Below are 19,688 nucleotides of genomic sequence, written 5' to 3' on the forward strand. Positions count from 1 at the left end.
GTCTTTTCTTGGCATGTAGGAACATTAGCCAGCACAGCCTCTCTTCATTCATCCTTTGGTTTTACCTGCGGGAGCACCTTACGCATTCCTTTACAAGGTCTGGTGGGTGTTGCTGGAGGTGCTTGTTTCGTGTCAGTACTGGGGCTGCACGTGTGGCTGCCTGCAGTTAGTGTGTTTCTGGGTTAGTGGCACATCTATATCCTCAGCTGGCCCCAAGCACTGTGCTGCAGAGTTTTAAGATTGTTTTGGACTAGCTGTGTGGCATCATACCATGTTTTTTCCATGCTCTCCGTTGCGCAGCATCGGGGAGCTCTTTCTGAGCACTAATAACTTCCGGCAGTATGTGCAGAAGGACCAGGGAGGTGTGCGTGGGACAGGGGGTCACTTCCCTGGGTTCACATGTGCATGTCCCTTGATAATGCTTGTGTGCATTGTAGCTGCAAGTGCAGTACATGAGGAAGTCCTGCAGCAGGTGAGCATGCTGGAGGTGGTGGTGGGGCAGAGCAAAAGGCTGTGCGACTTGCCATCTGACGAGAGCAAGCAGTCAGCCATACTGAAAGCTGGAAATGGACCAGCCATTAACGCTCCTGCCATTAGATGTTGCTTAGAGTACCTGGGGAGAAAATTTCAGCCTAGCACTTCCACAAAGTGAGCGATGCCTTTGTCTGGCTACCTCTGTGCCCAGATGGCCCTCTTGGGTTTGTTTGTAGAGGGTTTCTAGATGTCTGCCCGGGAAGTGCTTGGCCCTCGAGGGTATAACAGAAATGAAGGGTTTTCATTTGAGCCGTACGCCTCTCCTCCTTGCTGGTAAATTGCTGGTGATGCACTTTCTTATGGCTTTTAAGCCTTTGGGATAAAACGGGAAACAATCAGAGGTCAAGTGAAAAAGAAAGAGTTTTGCTGAAGAAGTAGAGAATGAGGCCGAGATGTAGGTCAGATGCACACCGCACAGGACTTTAAAGGCTATTTTCTACAGCTAAATTGTACTTGGAGACTTTTTGAAGTTCACATCTGGTGAGCAGATTTAAGGTATGAGCCTTCAGTGTTTGCATAGTAGTTTCTTTGCTTGCTCTCTAAACACATGACCTGGAGACCTCCCTTTTGGTGAAAATGTTTGAGAATCTTGCTGAGCTTCTTCTACTTGCACATTGCAGAAGTGCCTGTGGAGGCTCCAGAAATGCAGAGGCAAATTGAGGCTTCCTATTTTCGGATTACCCACCACCTGTCACACTGTTCTGCAAGTCCAGCCCTGGGCAAGGGACCAAAGAGCCTCTGGAAGCATCCTCGGGAGACCTTTGGGATGCTGGATGACAGAGCATTATCACAGTGTGACCCAGCCACCTGGGAGGCCTGTGGGGCTGCCTGCTGGCAGCCCGGTGATAGAGGCAGAGGGATTTGGCTGAAGTCTTTGGGACTAGAGGAGTGGTGGGAGATGATATGCGTGGGTTATGCCTGATTCTTCCTTCACTCTGGTGTTGCTCTTGCGTTTGATCTCGCTGGAGTTGCTCCAGACTTGCGTCAGAGTCGGCCCCAGCTCTCCTTTCCTCCGACAGAAATCTGGAAGAACTCTGTTGAAGGCAGCAGAGCAGCAGAAAAATATTTATAGACAGGAAGGGAATCTGGTCTCCCCCCACCCTTTGGCAGAATAACTATCAGTTTCCTTAAGATACATGCTTGGCAGCAGTGAAACGTAATTCATCCCAGTGAGTGAGTATACTTCTCAGCATTCATCAGATGTAAAATGTCATGGATTTGTCATATAATTCAATTTCTTCCATTTGGATATATGTTAGGAATGAAGTCAGCTGAGGAGATGACAAAAGGAGTATTGATGCTATGGTCCCCACGCATATTTCGATGGGAGGAATGAAATGCCAGTCAGCTGGCAGTGCACACTGCTGTGCAGCCTGCTCAGCGCCTGCCATGCCCACCCGTCCCCAATACCTGGGACTAGCAAATTGGTCCAAGTGATGCCATCTGGACACCCCAAGAAGTTGGGAAGTATGCAGGCTCTCTCCAGGCAGCCCAGGGAGAGCTGCAGGGAAGCCCCTCACCATCCTAGGCAAGCATCCCTACTCATAGCCTGCAAACGCTAGTTTAAACTAGTGTTAAAAAGAATCAGTAAATTATCTCATTGGTTTATTGGGTGTTTTTTGGAAACTGTCACGTTCTTCCTATAAACTGTAGCTGTAGGTTCACATTTTATTCTGCCTTGCATTTAAGACAAGACAGGCTCTGACTTGATGGTGGTTCTGTCACCACTTGTAACATTTGAGGAAAAACCCTGCACTGTTTCTTCACTTTTAGTAGGAGTATTATTCACCTTGAAGCAATGGCAATAATCACTCCTTTTGAAATAGATGAGAACTGAAGTGACTTTATGGGAAGAATGAGAGCAGTGAAAATACTGTTTTATAGGTAACAAGGATCTGTTTTGCAAAGGGGGATGCTGTTGCCCTCATGCATAGAAATTCTTGGCCAGATCTGCAGTGCCATCCTGCCTGTGGGGAGCTGGGTGCGGTGTCTTCCATCAGCTGAGATCTGTGTGGCGCCAGAGGCAATTTTATCTTTTGGCTGCTAGGACTGGGAAGGAGGCTTATTCCCCACTCCTCCTCTTGCTTGCCTCAGCCTCAGTGAGTGTGTGGAGCACCAGCTGTTTCACAGGACAGCAGTAAGGTTGCTGTGGGTGCTGGGGATTGCAGTCTGGACCTCAGTGAGCTTCCTGACTGTGGGGCTAATCCAAAGCAGGTATGAAGGCAGGAGATGAGGGCTGTTCCCTTGCGTTGGTTACACTTGGCAGGGGTGGCTTTGTGGGACCCTGCCCAGGGCAGTTCTGGTGTTCCTGTGAACAGCCCTCCCCAGGGCTGGCTTGTGCCCTGAAGTGCCTGTGGCAAACAATAGTTATTGCCTGTGAAATGCTCCTCGAATGTCTTTTCCAAGCACGCTGTGGTTGGCCAAACAGTGCGCGTGTTACTTCTCCATGGAGGGAGTCTGGCAGCAGGGGCAGTGCAGGCAGCCCAGGCTCAGTCCTGGAGGTGTCCCTGCTCTGCCTTGCTGTGGATCAGCAAATAAGAGGACAACCATGGGTTAACATAGACATGTTGGAGGGTGCGCTAGGCAAGGATCAACCCGTGTGCAGCCTTTTGCTATGGAAAACTCCAAGGAAGTTATTGGCTTTCCTGACACACATGAGCGGGAAAATAAGTTGTGAAAGATGGGGACCCACGCTGGGTGAGGCATGGGACAGCCTTGATAGGCTGGTGGCTGCCAGCTACAAGGGAGAGGATGAACCAAGCATATATATCTATTTATTTGTGTTTGTAATGCAATTCTGTGTTTGGCTTAAACTTGTGTTTTCGTATAAATAGCTTTAGTGGGCTTTGCATGAAGGCAGAATCCCCTTAATCATCACTATCTCCTCCGTGCCTGCTTGCTGCTCAACTCTTCTGTTTTTTGGAGTCACTGCTCTGTGGAGCTGGGGCTTGAAGATGGGAGTGGGCTGAAAAGGTACACAGTAGGTCCCCCAGTGTGCATTGAATTTCCTAAGGTAAAATACGGGCTGCTCTCTGGGACAAACCACTGTTTGGTGGGAATTGGTGTAGCTGCATTAATTCCAGTGCATCATTACCTCTGGGGATCTGTGTGATGGTCACACAGCACATTTAATTGGTGTAGCTGTAGCATTGTAACAGTTAATTACTAGTTTATGAACCCCTTGTATTGCCCCAGCTCCTGGCATTGACCCATCATGTTTCTGTCCCTGGACTGGGGTTATCCTGGTGTTGGGGACCTGCTGGGCAACACTGAGGGAATGTGGTTGGGGTCAGCTTCTGTAGCAGGAGAAGCTTCCGTGCCTGAGGAGCTGCTCAGTATCTGGAAGGAGGGTATGGTACTGAAGGTAAGAAAAGGGTGACAGGAAAGTTGTATGCTGTATGAGAACACCTAGCTGTGGGAGTGTTGCAATAGCAATCTCTGCTGAGGGCTGCCAGTGGAGCCCCATTTGGGGGAAAGTGATTTCAGTGCTGTGGCTCCTGCCAAGTGGATGCGGTCACTGCCGACAAAAGCAGCGGCAGTCTTTCCCCAGACAAGGGCACAACCTTCAGTCAGGGGTGCCTTTTCACATGCTGGTAAGTTAGTTGTGTGTGTGAGTTTCTGTTTGTTTATAATTTCTTCTTTTTCTAGTTAAAATATGTAGTGATTTTTATGCCTGCGAAAGTGGAAGACCATAAGCGTTGGCGCAGGTGACCTTGCATGACTGCAGTATGGAATCCAGGGCTAACCAAGTCTCCCCAGTCCCTCCTCCCTCTCCATCCCTGCTTTTTCCTGCACAGTCCTTGGGAAGAGATTTTCGTCTGTGTCAGAACCTGCAGGGATTTTGTGTTTGGGATGCATATCCTCCCTGGGATTAATTTAAGACTTGTTTTATTAGTGACCTAATCCATATCTGGATCCATTTCCCTGGCCAGTGCCTCCTAACTCAGTCGTGCTTTCTTCTCCTGGCAGCTCTGCAGTAGGAGACTGCTGGAGAACTGGTGCAACGGTCTGTGACCACTACCAATGGTGTGGACTTTCTCCTGCTCCCTGTCATCAGATGTGATGAGTAGTTGAGGAAATACTATGGGAATAGGTATGAGAAACCTTGCTGCCTATGGTTTTACTGTGCAATGGCCACGAAATAAGAGGAGGCCTGTAGACACAGTGGTATGCTTTCTGTTGTAAGGTGTACCTCTTGGCTCTTTTCTTGGGGAGCATACAGTTTTTGAGCCATGCTGTTGTGTGTATCACTGAAGGTAATACTTTCACAGTCCTTCCCAGGAAGGGAGAGTGTAGTTTGCCTGACAGAGCCTCGGTGGAGGAGGTTTATAAAGTACCTTTTAATTAAAGATGAGGAAACCAAGATGTGGAGAGATTAAGGACCAGTTTTCTAAAGAAGCTCTGTGGCTAGTCAGGACTAGATTTTTCAAAAGAGCTCAGCTCCTATTGAAGTAGTAAATGAACAACTGGATTTTCAAAGCATCCAATCATGTTGGATGCTGAGCTCTTCCAAGCTTGGCTGTAATTGTCAGTGGGAACTGCCCACCCCAGGCAAAGGGAGGGTGTTCCTCTCCCACTGTAGTCAGTAATGGAGTTGTTTACATCTGAGCCTAGCCCCTTGCACCGTGGGGAGAAACAGGTGCTCGGGGCTGTGAGAGGTTTGACTGTGTTAGTTTTGCACAGGGGAGGTGGATATTGGATGCGCTCATTCTGTTTGTCACAAAGGACCATGACCTCAGAGGGACATGTCTATGTGCAAGGTGAACCCCCATTGTTTCTGTTGTGCTCTGTCAGCTTCAACATCATTTACGGAGAAGTTCAACATCATCTACTGTGAACTTCCCAATGCTTCCTGAGTGAGAGGGTCGTGTGGGTAGTTGTAAGCAGATGCTTAAACCAAGCATCTATGAAAGAAGATACTAAAATTATTGAAGATGCTGTAATGTAGTTTGGTGCCTTTCTTGAATTGGCACTGGAAATGTTTTCTGCTTTCCCTGAAAGCCATTGAATTCTGTTAAAAATAAAAGGACATGAAAGAGCCTGTAACTGGTGTGCCAGATTATTGCTGTTAAGAATACTGAATCTGAAGATCAGAAAAAACTGAACTGTCGTGAAAGCTTTTCTTCTCCAGTAATTACCTAGTTTTGAATGGAGGTCCCAGTGGGGCAGGACTGCCCAAGGAAGGAAGGAGGAATGTAGTGTGTATTGTCCTTTTATATTCTAGGCAAAAATGTATAGGAAATTAAAGAAAATACATTTTCCTGTGGAGATGCTTAAGCTCATGCTGTGTTTGCATGAAAGGCTGCTGCAGGAAGCTCCATGTCAAAAGGGAATGACAAATAAGGGAAATTTTGCCACTGTGCTCAGAACTTGCATCCATGTCCTGCATTCGTTGCAGGGTGGTAGGGGGACATGGTGGTCCCTGCCTCTCCCTCATGTCCATCAGTCATTCAGAGCAGCTGTGTGGAGGCTGCTCTGCATCAATGGTGCTGCTCAGGTAGCTCTGTCGTGTCCCAGTGTGCTCCCCAGAAGTAGGAAGTGAAGTTCCTCCATCTTAATTCTTATGGCCCTTTCCCGGGGCTGTGCCACACAGTCCGCCAGCTGCAGCCATCCTCGCTTGATGTGGGTGTCTTCAGATGGCTTCCATCAGCTCCACTAACGAGCAGTGTGGCTTTATTGTTAAAAAGCACATGAAAGATGCCCACGGAAGTTGCCAATTTCCCTCCCTGGCCTTTCTTAAAATCATAAAATGAAATCTTGGGGTTGCCTGTTGTGGCACAGATGCCAGCAGTAGTTCTGCTGTGTAGCTTAGTGCAGGCACACACGCACTCAGCACTTTGAGAATGTTTTCCCTTTTTTGCTCTTTTCATTTTCCCCCCCTTTTTTCTCTGCAGTTTTTTTTATTTGTTTGTATTATTTTCTGTGCATGCATTCTAAATAACAAGAAATTGAGGAGAACCTAGTAGGGAGGAAGCCTGCATTACTCTCCTACTTTCCATCCCAAGGGACATGCTGTGCTGCATTTCCCATCCATGGAGCAGAGCCTGTGGCCTGCAGCTCTGCAGCATGCCAGTCATCACCAGCCCAAGTTCAGCAAAGCTTCTCCTGCCCTGAAAGTTAGTTGCCTTGTGTGGAAGTGGGCAGGACTGTCTCCACTGGCAGCTCACCCTCTGAGAGGGACATGGCATGATGCTCTGTGCACACATCGTTTATGGGACAAACTGAAAAACAGAGCTGCCTTGGTTCATCCAGGTAGCAGTCTGTGCCACCTTGTGCAGTTGGGTGTTGCAGTGCTGAGAATGGCATTATTGCCCCTCTATTTTCAAACAAGAAGGAAAAGTGTATGGTACTTGTGGAAGGATACTTTTGGGGGGAGTGACAGGGTGGTAGCAGAGGGGGTTTGAGTGAAGCAGTGTTTGGATGAGCTGAGCTCCTCTGGTGGAAAGCATGGCCATCGTGCGCTGCTGGAGAGCTGTGTGTTCAGCCGTCCAAGGCCAGCCCGAGGCCAGGGAAGCTGAGGTAACCCACCGCATTGCTTGCCATATGTTTCCAATCACTATTTTTCTGGCTGCCTCCAAGAATTAGCTGGTCTGACCTCACTGCAGTGCGAGGGCTGCAAGGAACAACGCCGCCTTCACTGTGCAACGGCGTCCAGCCAGGGGGGCCGGGGCTGGGGGCAAGCACAGCATGGCATGCCAGCTCCCTGCCCCAGAGAGGGGGGGACCTTTTTCCCCCTGTATTCCATGATGCACAAGAAAACCTCTCTGAAGACCATATTATTTTTATATAATTTCTGTTTTACTACCTGGTGGAGATGTATCTCCCCAGGACCGGACAGCCTGGAGCATTGCTGGTTTGAGAGGTACAAGTACCATAGATTGCTTCTGGTTTACTCCTGAACAGGCATAACCCACTCTTCTGGGTAAGTGACAGAACAAGCTAGATGGTGATCTCAGCCGACCCTTCAAAGAGTGGAGGGCCAAGGAAAAGAGGAAATTCTCTAACCGGAAGTTAATGGCAAGTTATTGCAGACCTGTCAGAAGCAAGATCAGGAAGGAGAGCCTTTTTCATGCATTTTGTTTTCCTCTCTCAAACTTATCGATACCAACCTTTTATTTTATGCAGGTTCACAACCAGCAGGAGCCCAGTGCAAAGGTGGAAGGGATCTAAACCCCTGAAATAAAGCTGTGTTAAAGAAAATAGCAATGTGACAATATTTGCCTTTGTATTTAGACTGACTTGCACAGTCACTTGAGCAGGTTCAGCACCGCAGTACTGTTTTCATTAGTCTGGATTTGGAGCTGGGGGAGTCAGAGAACCTGTGTCAGTCCATGTGGGGTGAGAGATATCAGCCCACCCTAGATCTGTCTACCTGAACCGCTGTGGCCAAGAGGCTAGTGGAGCATGCTGCATAGCAGTGGAGTGTTAATGGGACGAAGCTTGTAGCAGGGGAGCAGAGGATGTGTTTATGTGCAGCAGTATGTGGCCTTTCTGAAAGTGGGTGGAAGCCCCGCTGCCCAGCCCCATGGCTGTTCCTGCAGCACATGGCCAGGGCTTCTGCCACCCTGGCTGTGCTGTTACACATTGTTAATTAACTTCTGCTTGAAGTGCCTGTAGCCAGAGTGGTACGTCTGGAAGAGACTTGGTGTCAGTGGGAAAGGGTGAAAATCCCTTCACTACTGCCTATTCTTGTCTTTGTGTGAGGAAGGGAGTCAGTGATTTGGTGCTCATCAGGAGCGTCAGGTTCAATGTCACTGGCAAAGGCTCATCTCCCACCAGCTCACCCCCTGCGTAGGGCTGTGAGTGCTGCTGCTGGAGGAGAGCTGCTCTGGAATGGTCTCATACCAGATGCATTAGCGCGGGCCAAACCAGTCTGACTGGCTGTGATGCGTAAAGGCAGATCCTACTCTTGCTCTGTCTCCTTTACTCTAATTTAGACTGGTCCATCCAGTCTACAGTGCAGAACCAGTAGCCAGCACCTTTCCAGGCACCCTCTAAATGAAATAGGTGGCCACTGCAGCCTCGTTAACCTCTACTCTGGCTGCCACAGCGTGCGTTCTCTCTGCAGCATCTCTAGATCCCGTGTGCCTGATCTTGCCTTCCTCCATAGTGCTATGACCTGAAGGGGAGCCCTTTGCAGCTCTGTGCTTTTTAGCATGAAACATTTACTTGTTCTCCTTGGCTAGATACTGTGCACAGTCCTTGCCTGCATGATAGCTGCAGTTACGGAAAGGGTTCTTGGTCTGAACTCATGACCCAAAGCTCTTGTGGGTGTAGGATGGGCTTGTGTGAATTGGAGTGCATAGCAGCAGCAGCGTCCAGCTTCCTGCTCTTCAGTGGTTATTTGTCTTTGCTTTGTATACAGTCACTGGCAGAACACTCATTTTCAGGTTTTAAATTGGAGGAGGATTTCTGAAGGTAATGTGTGTTTTGAAGGCAGAGCTGATGCGTCCAAGAGTGAAGTGATGCCTGGAGTATTGAAGCACTGGGAGTTTTCCATAGATAATAAAAGAGAAGTTATCACAAAAATAGCTGTTATTAAAAACAGTCACAAAACAAACTGTCGGGAGATTTTTTTTGTATCTGATAAGGAAAATAAGAAGATAAAATGTTAGATCCAGGCAGTGAAACTTTAAGCTAAGAGGGATTTTTGCTGTTTCCTTCTCAGTGGCCAGGATTTCAGCTCTCTGCTCAGACTTGTTAGAAATCTCCAGGCTTGGTTATAATTTGAGGGCCACTTCCCATCTTGTGTAAGACCAGTCATAACTTTGTGGAGCAGTCCTTGAGCCTGTGTGAGCTGTTCGGCATCTTGCAGGAAGCGGTCCTGTTGGGTGATGAGCCTGACTGGCAATCCCACGCAGGGAAAGTTCCCAGTGACATCAAAAGGAAGTATATGGGGAGCAGGGAACACAGGATCAAACCCAAGAGATTATAATTATTTATGTAAATCCATTCTGATGATCCGCTGAAACCCCTAGAAGCAACAAGCTGGCTAAATACTCTTTTTGCATATTGCATGTGTTTATTTTGTTGGTGGCTCACCAGCTTGGAAGGAGGGCTGTGTTTCAAATTAAAAGAGCCTACCCTCCCCTCACCTTTTGTTGTCTTAGATGGCAGTTTAATTGGGTCGGGAACTATATTTTTGTCTTAGCTGGGGCAGCAGTGAGCTCAAGCAGCAACAGCAGCCGTAACAAAATGGCAGATTAATTCCTGGTGAATTTGCATCACATTGCATTGGTTGTGCCCTGGCAGTTTGGTTCTTGCAGAGCACAAATGACATGTACAGATGAGTAAAGCTGCTCAGCTGCAAGTTGCTTTGAAACTTTTTAAGCCTTGAGCTTCCAGGAGCACGAGCATCACCTGTCCTGCTTTTGGGGTTATGCCGCTCTTGTAGTGGATGCACACGGAGAGTTTTGAGCTCTCGAGATGAAAAATGCTCTTGTGAGTGCCATGTGCTGTGAGTCACTGTCAGGGCAGCACGGCACCTGGAACAGGATTTGGTGGAGCCAAGGTAGCATGGAAGAGTAAACAGCTTCTTGCTGAGAGCTTCGTCTTGTGTCACGAGTTAAGAGATTCTGCAGTGCTCTGTGCTGGGAGAGGCATGACAGAACAGCTTGGCATCGGGCCTGTTTCCTGATCCAGCGGGCAGAAAGTAATGGTGGGGTGAGCAGTGCCGGCTACTCCATGTCTTGAAATAGCAGCAAGACTGCGGCAAGATTTCAGGGTTACATTTGTAATGGATCTAACCAGTGCAGCCTACTTGGATGTCTTCAGGTGCTGCTATAAAGACACTACCTACCTGCTGAAGAGAGTTCACAGGCGCAGCCAAGGGGTGGGCAGAGCTCAGTAGTCCTATGCCATATTCTTATAATTACAAGAGCAGGTTTACTTAGAAAAGCTTCTGTTACCTTTTTTTTTTTCCTAGTTGTGCTCCCTTTCATTTCCACAGTAGTTTTTTAAGCACAGAGTTGTGTGTTTGCTGCATGAATAGCAAAATAAAATGATGCCAAAAGCTTAATTTAAAGTTGTTATTCTGATTTCTGTCCAAAATGTAATTGTTTACTTTACCATTGCAGTATGTACACATGGCACCAGCAGCTGGCTGAAATGATTTTTGGGCCAGATTCATTGAAAGTGGTGTAATTTCAAAATAGTCCCTTCAGCTGGATTCTCGATGGACAAAGGCCGTGAACCCATGGCTGTGGAGGGTATGGCTGGTGTGTGTTGTGTGTAGAGACAAAATCTGTGTTAGTATATGGGAAACCAGCAAAATATTTTGTTCACACTTTAAATGGGTTTGTCAGTGTTCTGCTGATACTTCGTTAGAAACTAGAACAAAATAAGAATCCTGTAGGCAGACACAAAATCCCCGCCCTCTGTCTTCTCTTTGACCCAAATCCCTGGATCGAATGGGTTTGTTTTTTGGGCTGCCAGAGAAGGTCGGGAAGTGTAGAGGATTTATCTGATGGAGCAACTGGGATGCAGCACTCTGTGTTCTCCACACGGCATACAGGAATCAACAGCATGAAAATTGAAATACTTTCCTTGCATTTCTCTTGAAGAGGAGAGTAACAAGTGATGGAGGTTTGTTGTGATGGGAGTGAGAAAATGCACTCTGTGAGTGAAAGCTGGTGGTGGATTTGGAGTACTCCAGAATAGTGGTTTTGCTTGTTTAAGACTTATGATGAATACTTTCCTCCTGAGCACATTTATATGCATGCCAGGTGTTACTCTTGGAGCCCGGTTATAGTCTAGAGGTACTTGAATAAGTAGTGCTGTAGTAGCTAGTATCTGAGGTGAACTGTGTGTGTGCTGCAGGCAGCCAACAAGCACTAGTCCCTTGCCTTCCAAGGAGACTATATTTCACAGAATCGTATCACAAAATGGTGTGGGTTGGAAGGGACCTTAAAGCCCTTTTACTTCCAACCCCCTGCCACAGGCAGGGACTCCTTCCACTAGACTAGGTTGCCCAAAGCCCCATCCAGCCTGGCCTTGAATACTGCCTGGGATGGGGCAGACGCAGCTTCTCTGGGCAACCTGTGCCAGTGCCCCACCACCCTCACAGGGAAGAATTTCATTAGCATTTCTTAGAGGACCACACAAGACTATTGCGAGTGTATATTTACAGTGCTCGTTTTTTCTTGTCCCACAAGGTCCCTACAGTTTTTATTTGTGTCTCTCTTGCTGGAGGTGCAGGATGCTGCAGTTGGGTGTTCCAGTGCTGTTTGTGACTGCTGGTGTAGAGACTTCAGACACCAGCAGCTGAGCAGTGGCTGTCAGAGACTGTCACCCAGGCTGCGCACTGGGGCCAGCCTAGCTAGGATGCCCGATGCAGCTTTTGGCATCCAGAAGGGATACAGCACCGCTTTTCACCAGAGCCATCCTGATGCGCTAGCTTTTAAAGCTCTTTTCAGGGCCTGAAGGATTGTTATACTTTGAAGGCAAAAACCCACTGTGGTAATTAGTTATGCAAATACAGTTAAGGTGAGGGTCATACTATGAGAAAGAAAACGAGAGACATACACCTTCTCGGGATGGTGTCAGGGCATGAGGCTATATTGCAACTATATCCTGTGTTTGCATAGTTTTCAGCATAAATTTATGACTTTTTGCAATATCCTGCAGAACTTTCAGTGATCCTGAATAACTTAAATGATCTTCAAAGGAACATTAGTGTGTCTCCTTTCAAACTCAGTTTGCAGAAGGCTCTGAAGAAACATTAATGAAATGGTATGTGATTCACATAGGCTTTGTGAATCTTAATTGATTCAGGTTCATAAAGAACTTTGATCCAGGAATGAAAGGCATTCAAGAGATGTGACCAATTTCAGGTGACAATTATCTTTATTTGGAGGTACTCCCTAGTTTTGTGGTAATTAATTTGTGTTCTTCACACACAAGCCCTGATGGGGATGATATTTCCTCGTTCACAGATGACTCCTGTCTAGTTCAGGCTCTCGGGGTGAGTCTGAAATGCGCGTCTGGCCTTGCTGCACCTCTCCCCTACACCCACACCGTCTGCTCGCCTGGGCTCACCGAGCATGTTAAAGCCTGACATCACCGTTCAGCCCCGTCGTGATTTCGCAATCATAAAAAGCAGGATTTAGAGAGCGAGCTGCCAGTTTTAATAAGCCCTGAAACACGCCCAGCCAAGTTTACTTTATTGTTCTTGGGATACACAAAAAAAATTGTTTGTACAATAACGTATTTTGGAGGGTTTGGCTGACTCCGGCGTTTCCTGCCTCCTCCTTTTGTTTTCCGGATGTATCAGCAGATGTCCATGAAAGTGCTAAATCTGCACCCTGCCTGACCTTTACCGCTGAGGAAGGTAAATCACTTCTGTCAGGAGGCTTCCCAGAATATCTCCCAAACGATACTATTGCTATTGAAAACAAATCTAATTAAACAGGAATCTTAAGAAGGTTTGTTTTTTTTCTTCCCCTGGTAATGTTTTAATTAGTAACCTACATCACACATTGCCTATGCAGAGGTTTACACTTTGGTGCTTTCTCAAGAGGTGAAAAATATGCTGATGATTTCAATTTTAGGGTTTTGTGTTCTTGCTTTTTTAAATTTTTTTTTTTTTTTTGGACACAGAGAATAATTTAAGAGATTAGGCCGCCAAAATGGGAAATAATATTAGGAATATTAAGACAGCATTTGGCACATATGGTGGTGGTGGAATCCTCTGTGCTCTCCTGACCTAGTCCTCGGTGCTCTGGGACTAAGAGAAACTAGCTGGCAGGGATTGAGGATGGGCGCAGTTATCCAAGCTCCCAGCCTCAAAGCAGTGGATGTCGAGACTCTGCCCAGATACATCTTGTCAGGTTTATCTGCTGTTGCTTTGTGTCCATGGGTTGTTCTTCTGTCAGTCCTATCACTCTTACTAACAGTTTAGCCACTACATCGTAAGTGATTAAGAAAGCTTGCTGCGATCTAAAGGTAGGTTCCCAAATCTAATCGTAATGTGATCACTTAAATAAGCATATTCCTGTCCCAAGGGTGTGTCTTTTCAGTTCTTAAGCACACATCTGGTGAGCAGCCAACTTTGAAAGCTGGGCTCAGCCCTCCTTTGAGGGCATCCTGGTCCTTGTCCTGTCCCTGGAGCATGTTCAAGTGAGTTTTGCAAAGTTCCCCTGAGCAGGAAGAGAGGGGGAACCCTGAGTCCCCAGGTCCTGTCTTCTGCAGATGTGACCCTGGGAGTGGTGGTGTTGGTCTCCAAAAGGGCTCATCTGGAATAGCTTACAAGTCAGATTTTCCAATGTACGTGTGAATGTGAGTTTTTAAAGTGAATTACAGCAGAGTGAGTTGTTCTGTGTAGGGGTAGGGAATGGTGTTCATTCAAAAATGAACAAATGTTACTTGGGAAAATGACCAGGATGGTGAAGACTTCCTACTGACTTGCATAGGAGTTTTTGGCATGTACTGTTTGCCAAATAGGTCTTGACTCTAAGAAAAGTAATCAAATTATTTTGATTTTGTTAGTGTGTTTTTTGGTTGTTATTATTAAAATAAAAATAAACCCACTACATTTAAATTGTGCCATGTACATATTAGCAACATGAACCTCAGCAAAACTATGAGACTTTGACTTACAGCAACTCATACAGGAAACTAATACCAACGCCCGTTTCAACAGATGTCGTGTGCCAGGAAATCAATATAATACATTTCCAAATAAGAGACACGTTCTCCATGAGAACTGAGTAATGAAATTATGACTTAGCACGCGTACAGTGTTGGAGCCCTTCAAAAGTGTGAATTATTTGCCATTGGGAAGAATAGATCACACTGGTGTTTACATGGAAGGTGCTGAAGGTGACAGACTTCATGCTTGGTCCCCACCTCTCCTAAATGCTGTGTCACATTGCTCCCACCACTGGCATTTTGTCTGAATGTGCAATTCCCTGTCCTGGGATGGGAGGAAGAGCCTGCTGGGAGCTGTGCCTCGGGGAGGATTGGATGTATCTCCTGTGGATCACTCTGGGCACAGAATAGTCTTATTGTTGATCAGAGAAATCACACTTAAATATCCTCAGGGTATTGGGTGGCAGTCCTCTTTCCTGACTCAGGGTTGTTACATATACCTTGTACACTCACCTTTGTCTCAGCACTAGCTAGTGCCAGATTTTTGCCTGCTGCCAGGAGCTCGTGGACATCACGACAGCAGTAACAAGTTTGCTGGGATGTAAACTCGTGCTTTGGGCTCCCATTAAAGAAGCTGTCAGTCCTATGCTTAACCTTCAAGAACCAAACCCCATTGGATTTTGGGGCTGAAGTGGGGATTTTGTTTTGAGGAATGTCTTCTCCCCCTCTGTCTTTGTAGATGCTCCAACTCCATAGGTAGCGGATGGAGACGGAAGGGTCTGTACACGCATGTCCCTTCTGGGTGAGCTTTAGGGAAAAGCAAGTGAAAGCTTTGAAATGCAAACTAAAGGTGATAAAGATGTCAGGGTGCGGTATGGTACTGGAAATTTGGGGTGCGATAGGCACCTTGTTTTTGCTTTGCAGGGGTGGGGGGCAGGAAGGGGAGTGCTTCCTGGGCATGTTGAGGCGTCTGTGTGGCTTTGGCTCAGGATCCCCTCTTACGGAGCAGCCGAGACAGGAGAGATACGATCAAGATGCTGTGCTGTTTGTTTTGGTTGGGAAGACTGGCCAAGTTTATTAAGATAAATATATATGAAATTTGCATAACTGGCAGAAGAAGATTGTTTGCTGAATCTTGAGAAAGCTGCTTGTGTTTTCATTAGTACTGCATTAAAATAACTGAACACACCACCAGAGCTCCCTCTGGGTTAGTTTTGGTGCACAGGATGGGTCCTTGGGATGCAGTCCCTCCCCAGGCCGAGCCCTGCCTCAGGAACCATTCTGGGAATCCTCCTTGTGTTCCCGTTCTTTGAGAGGCTGAGGATCACTGAGCCTAGCTCAGTACATCAGGGTTTATGGAGCTTGTTTTGCTGCCGTTTTAAGGGTGTGTTTGCACCCTGTTGCTGTTCCTCTCTGTCAGGAGCTGCTCTGGTGTCTTCCTGTGCGACCACCTGAGCACTGGTGCTGCTTGTGCTCCAGTCATGGGTTGTGCCATTCATCACTACAGGCAGGATGTCCACTTTGCTCTCGCACCACTTGGTGTTTTTTCACCCAGTTGAAATCAGGTGATAGTAAATAAAAAAAATAAAAATCAGTTCTAAAATCTGCTTGGTAATGCCATTAGAAGTGCTGTCTGACTTCGGGAGAAACCCGAGTGCTGTTGTGTCTTGACCTCGTTTATATGCTGCATCCCTAAGGACATTTGCATTTTAGTAATTTTTACTGAGGTACTATCACAGCATTCATAAATGATCCCTGGCATACCTGGGGTGTGGAAGCAAGGAGCATCCTGTGCTCTGACATATTTATACACTGAATAACTACAGTTATTCTTGTACCAGGCAGAAGCAGCTGTGACTGCCAGCATGGTGTCAGACTCCATGAGCTTGTTATGTTTGATTGAACAGTACAGGGTGGGAAGGAGTTTTCATTTTAATAATAGGCAGAATGGTTCCTGTTTTCTGCTAAACGAAATCATAACAGGCCTTGATCAATGCTAATATCTCTGCATTATTCATAATTCCCCAGCATTCCTTCCCTAACAGGGTTTGCCAGGCGCCCGCGTAGGTGTTTGGTACAGAAACCAGCCATCTCCCTCCCTTGGCAGCTCTGAGGACCCAGAGATTTTTGTACCTCTTGAAGCAGAAAATGGCCATGGCAAAGCATGTGTATAGAAATCTGCAATGGAAGAAAATCCTGGGATGGAATTGAGTAATAAAGTTTTAAACATGCCTAAAGGGGGAAATAGTCTGACTTGGATGACAAGGGACTGTAATTAATTAAACCCACTTAGGCAGACTTCACAGGGTTCTGATGGACAATGGTGCAGCCAGGAGAAGAAAGGACCCACAGCTTGAGATGGTACCTGTAAAACCCCAGTACATGTGTTGAGCTTTATTAATGGCTTTGCTCTGTTGTGTTAGATGTTTTGATGGATACCATGAGATCCTAATTGGTAAAACATGTTTTATGAAAATGGCCCTCTGCCCTCATGCTTGGCTCTTTGCAGAGACAGTGTTTGTCAGAAAAGATGGGAAGTGCAGGAATGCTGAAATCCCCGTAGGGCTACACCCCTGTTTCACTGGCGTGAGGTTTGCATGGGTGTATCTGTGAGGAGCTTGGGTCCAGCTGGACTCCAGGCTGGAGTCCCAGCTGGCTGCTATGCCGCTTGCCCCGCTTCGTTTGCAAGCCACAGGCAGTCTTAACTAATAGGCTGTGAAAGCTCCACTGGGTTTTTCTCACACTTGCAAAATCATGTCCTTTGCGGGCAGCACCAGGAGGTGAGGCAGGTAGCAAGGCTGAGGCTGGAGTTTTGGCATTTGGCTATGCTGGGAGTGCTGGATCCCTTAAACACACTAATGACCTCGTCTCTGCCTGGTCCTGCTCAACTGGCAGAATAGGTGTCTTCCTGGGCACCTGGTGTAACAGCACAGGCTGGGGCATTCTTTGCTTTTTGTATTTATGGCAGGGCCTGGGGGTCCTCAGCCTCTTGTCCTTCAGGGATCCAATAATCATGTAAATGGCCAGGAGTCTCACTGGTGATCTGTGGTTGGGAAGGGAAAGCAAAGTCAGATTTAGAGATTCAAATGCAATTCTGCTGTTTACGTTACTTCACGTAAAAATATTTTTTTTCGTGCAACAGTTGTCTTTATCCTTATAAACATAAGTACTCACAATCCTACTTTTGGAGTGGTTTGGAGAAGTGTCACAGTCGGTTTGTATTAGGTGCTTTTTAGCATAAAGGTGTTTTCTCTGGTTTTTCTTTCCACAGAAGGTATCAGGGGTAGCATAACTCTCACTGTTAGCTCAGCCTCTGCTTGTTGGGAAACTCTCACTAGTATAAGTATTGTCAAACTGCAGCAACCATGGCTTAAATCCTCCTCCTGGCTTTTTCATTCGTTAGTTTGCAGGCATCTCAGACGGCTGTTAATGAAGACTTCCATCCCTGCCTTCTGCTGTGTGCTTACCCTTTCCCTTTTCTAAGTCCTTTTTTTTAAGTAGTTGAGTGATGTTCAATTTTGGGTGGTTCTGTTTTTCTTCTGACAAATGCTTTTGGACAAAGGCGTGTGTTTCTCAGTGTGGTGGAGAACTGATTGCACAAGCTGATTCATCACCACCAGCAGCAGAGACCCGATGAGCCATTTCAGGGTGCAGGGCTGTGCTTGCTTGGGGCTGATGGCTGCTGGGTCCAGCAGTACCCAGGTTCCTTTCCAGTTAAACTGAGATGTGTTCTGAAGTATGGTCCCTTGCAGCGTGTTTCCAGAGGTGATCTGATTGCTTCTTTTCTGGTATCAATAATAAAGATTACCTTTAACCTGCGATCTTGGAGCACTTGCTAAAAATGCATTAATGAACCAGAGAGGTGTTTTCACAGTCCTGTTACAGGCACAAAGGGAGATGCAAGAAATACATTACAGTGTTGTATTGTTTTCCTCTTTCAAAGATGGTTATTTTTTTGTCCACCATGACCTTTTGTGTCTGATCCTGTGTGTCCTGTGGTATTGCTTTTTTGTTTAGTAATTCTTTTGCATGTGCATGTCCTTTTCCAGCTGCAACCACAGCTTTTACTCTGCAGCACAGACTGGAAGCTGGAAACTGTTCTTTCTTGGCATACCTTCTCTGGGTTGCTATGCTGCAGTTCTAGAAGAAGGAATTTCCTAGTGCAAATGAGTGTAGCCATATCTCAGATAACATTAAGAATACTTAAGCGTTAGCAAACCAGGGGTTCCCCTGGTCAGGAGAGGGCTGCTTAGGCAGGTCTGCTGCTGCTCCAAAAGTCATTTGCTGCACTGTTGACCATTAGCTGCCCAGTGACTTGGGAGTGAATGTATCTGCCTGGAAGAAGCATTAATTATGATGTTTTGAGTTATGTGATTTGGGAATTGATCATCTTTTCTAATCCCATAGTGCTATAGCATATCTAGTGCTTTGTGTTTTTCTTGGAAAAGTGTTAGGATGGGCATTACCCAGCCAGATCCTGCGTTTATTCCTGCAGAGAGGAATTAAGATGGATATGGTGTTCAGAGGGTTTCATGCTGGCTTCATAATACTCTCTGTCTGATTTTAAACCATCAGCCCATAATTCTAACTGGTATGAATTGTGTCACTGAGCAGTAAAACAACCCATTTTAATAGTATGAATAGCAGTTAATGGAAATACTGTCTGTGAAATCACACCACTTACCTCCAAATATTAACGTTCCCTTTTCCTAACAACCCAACTACTGGGCTTTTTTTGGGCAAAGTGATAGGAGTTCCTTCTTGTGTGCCCCAGGGACATGCAGTCTTAGCTGCAGTGAGCAAATGGCTTGAAATCAATGGCCCTTCAGGCCAAGAAGTAGTGAGGTACCATTTGTTTGCAGAGGATGGGTGGTATTCCTGTTTAGCTGCCTGGTACTCAATGTCTACACAGCCTAGTATCACCAACCCAATTTTGTAAGGGAAGTGCTGCAGCCTGCACAGAGGTGAACATGCCTTGCAACTCCAGCTCCACTGGGAAATAAAGCCAAGGCGGGAAATAAAGCCAAGGCAAGAAATAAAGAAAAGCATTAGTTTTCATGGCACTGAAGCAGAGACAGCATTTGTCATTTTGGAGGAACTACTGAGGAAGAAGTGTCTCCTGTGCCCCACTGGTGTTTGTTTGTGAAGACTGGTGGAGATCTGTGGTGTGGTACTGATGCTTCGCCTCAGGGGGCTGAGTTTTGCTCCTGGGCATACCTTTGCGGATGGTACCAATTCATTTAAGAAATTGTGAACTAGGGGAAGCAGACCCCAGTGCCTGTGGAAAAGTGTATGTTTGCCCATGGCCAGTAGTGGTGGATGTTTAATGGCTGTTGGATATTCAGTATCAGTGCACAAACTGGCCTGAAATCAGTGTAAACCTGGTTGGTTCTGATATCTTGCTCCTTCCATGCTCCTTTCCTAAGGAGTGGCTTGAAGGAGGACTTGACTCATGCACTTCTTTTAGAAGCTGACTTTTTTTTACTCTTCTTTAACAGGCATTCAGAAAGCAGGATTTCATGTTGTTCTTTTCTGCTGCCATTTTCCCTGGGACAGTCTTGCCTCTC

The 19,688-nt window shown here is 46.5% G+C and overlaps 1 protein-coding gene and 1 long non-coding RNA gene across 11 annotated transcripts in view; one reads left to right on the forward strand and one right to left on the reverse strand.

The window, feature by feature from the left end:
• Positions 1-19,688, forward strand: part of FMNL2 (formin like 2) — a 145,348-nt gene that overhangs the window by 31,790 nt on the left and 93,870 nt on the right. The window lies entirely within an intron of this gene.
• Positions 5,478-5,992, reverse strand: LOC130602634 (uncharacterized). The gene is made up of 2 exons (XR_008972948.1): positions 5,673-5,992; positions 5,478-5,545 (listed from the first exon to the last, which is right to left on the reverse strand). It is a non-coding gene; the product is annotated as an uncharacterized LOC130602634 (long non-coding RNA).

The sequence above is a fragment of the Pezoporus wallicus genome, unplaced genomic scaffold, assembly GCF_028554395.1.
Source record: "Pezoporus wallicus isolate ANWC-B61680 ecotype Strahan unplaced genomic scaffold, APGP_CSIRO_Pwel_v1 contig_736, whole genome shotgun sequence".
In the NCBI taxonomy this organism is placed as follows: domain Eukaryota; kingdom Metazoa; phylum Chordata; class Aves; order Psittaciformes; family Psittacidae; genus Pezoporus; species Pezoporus wallicus.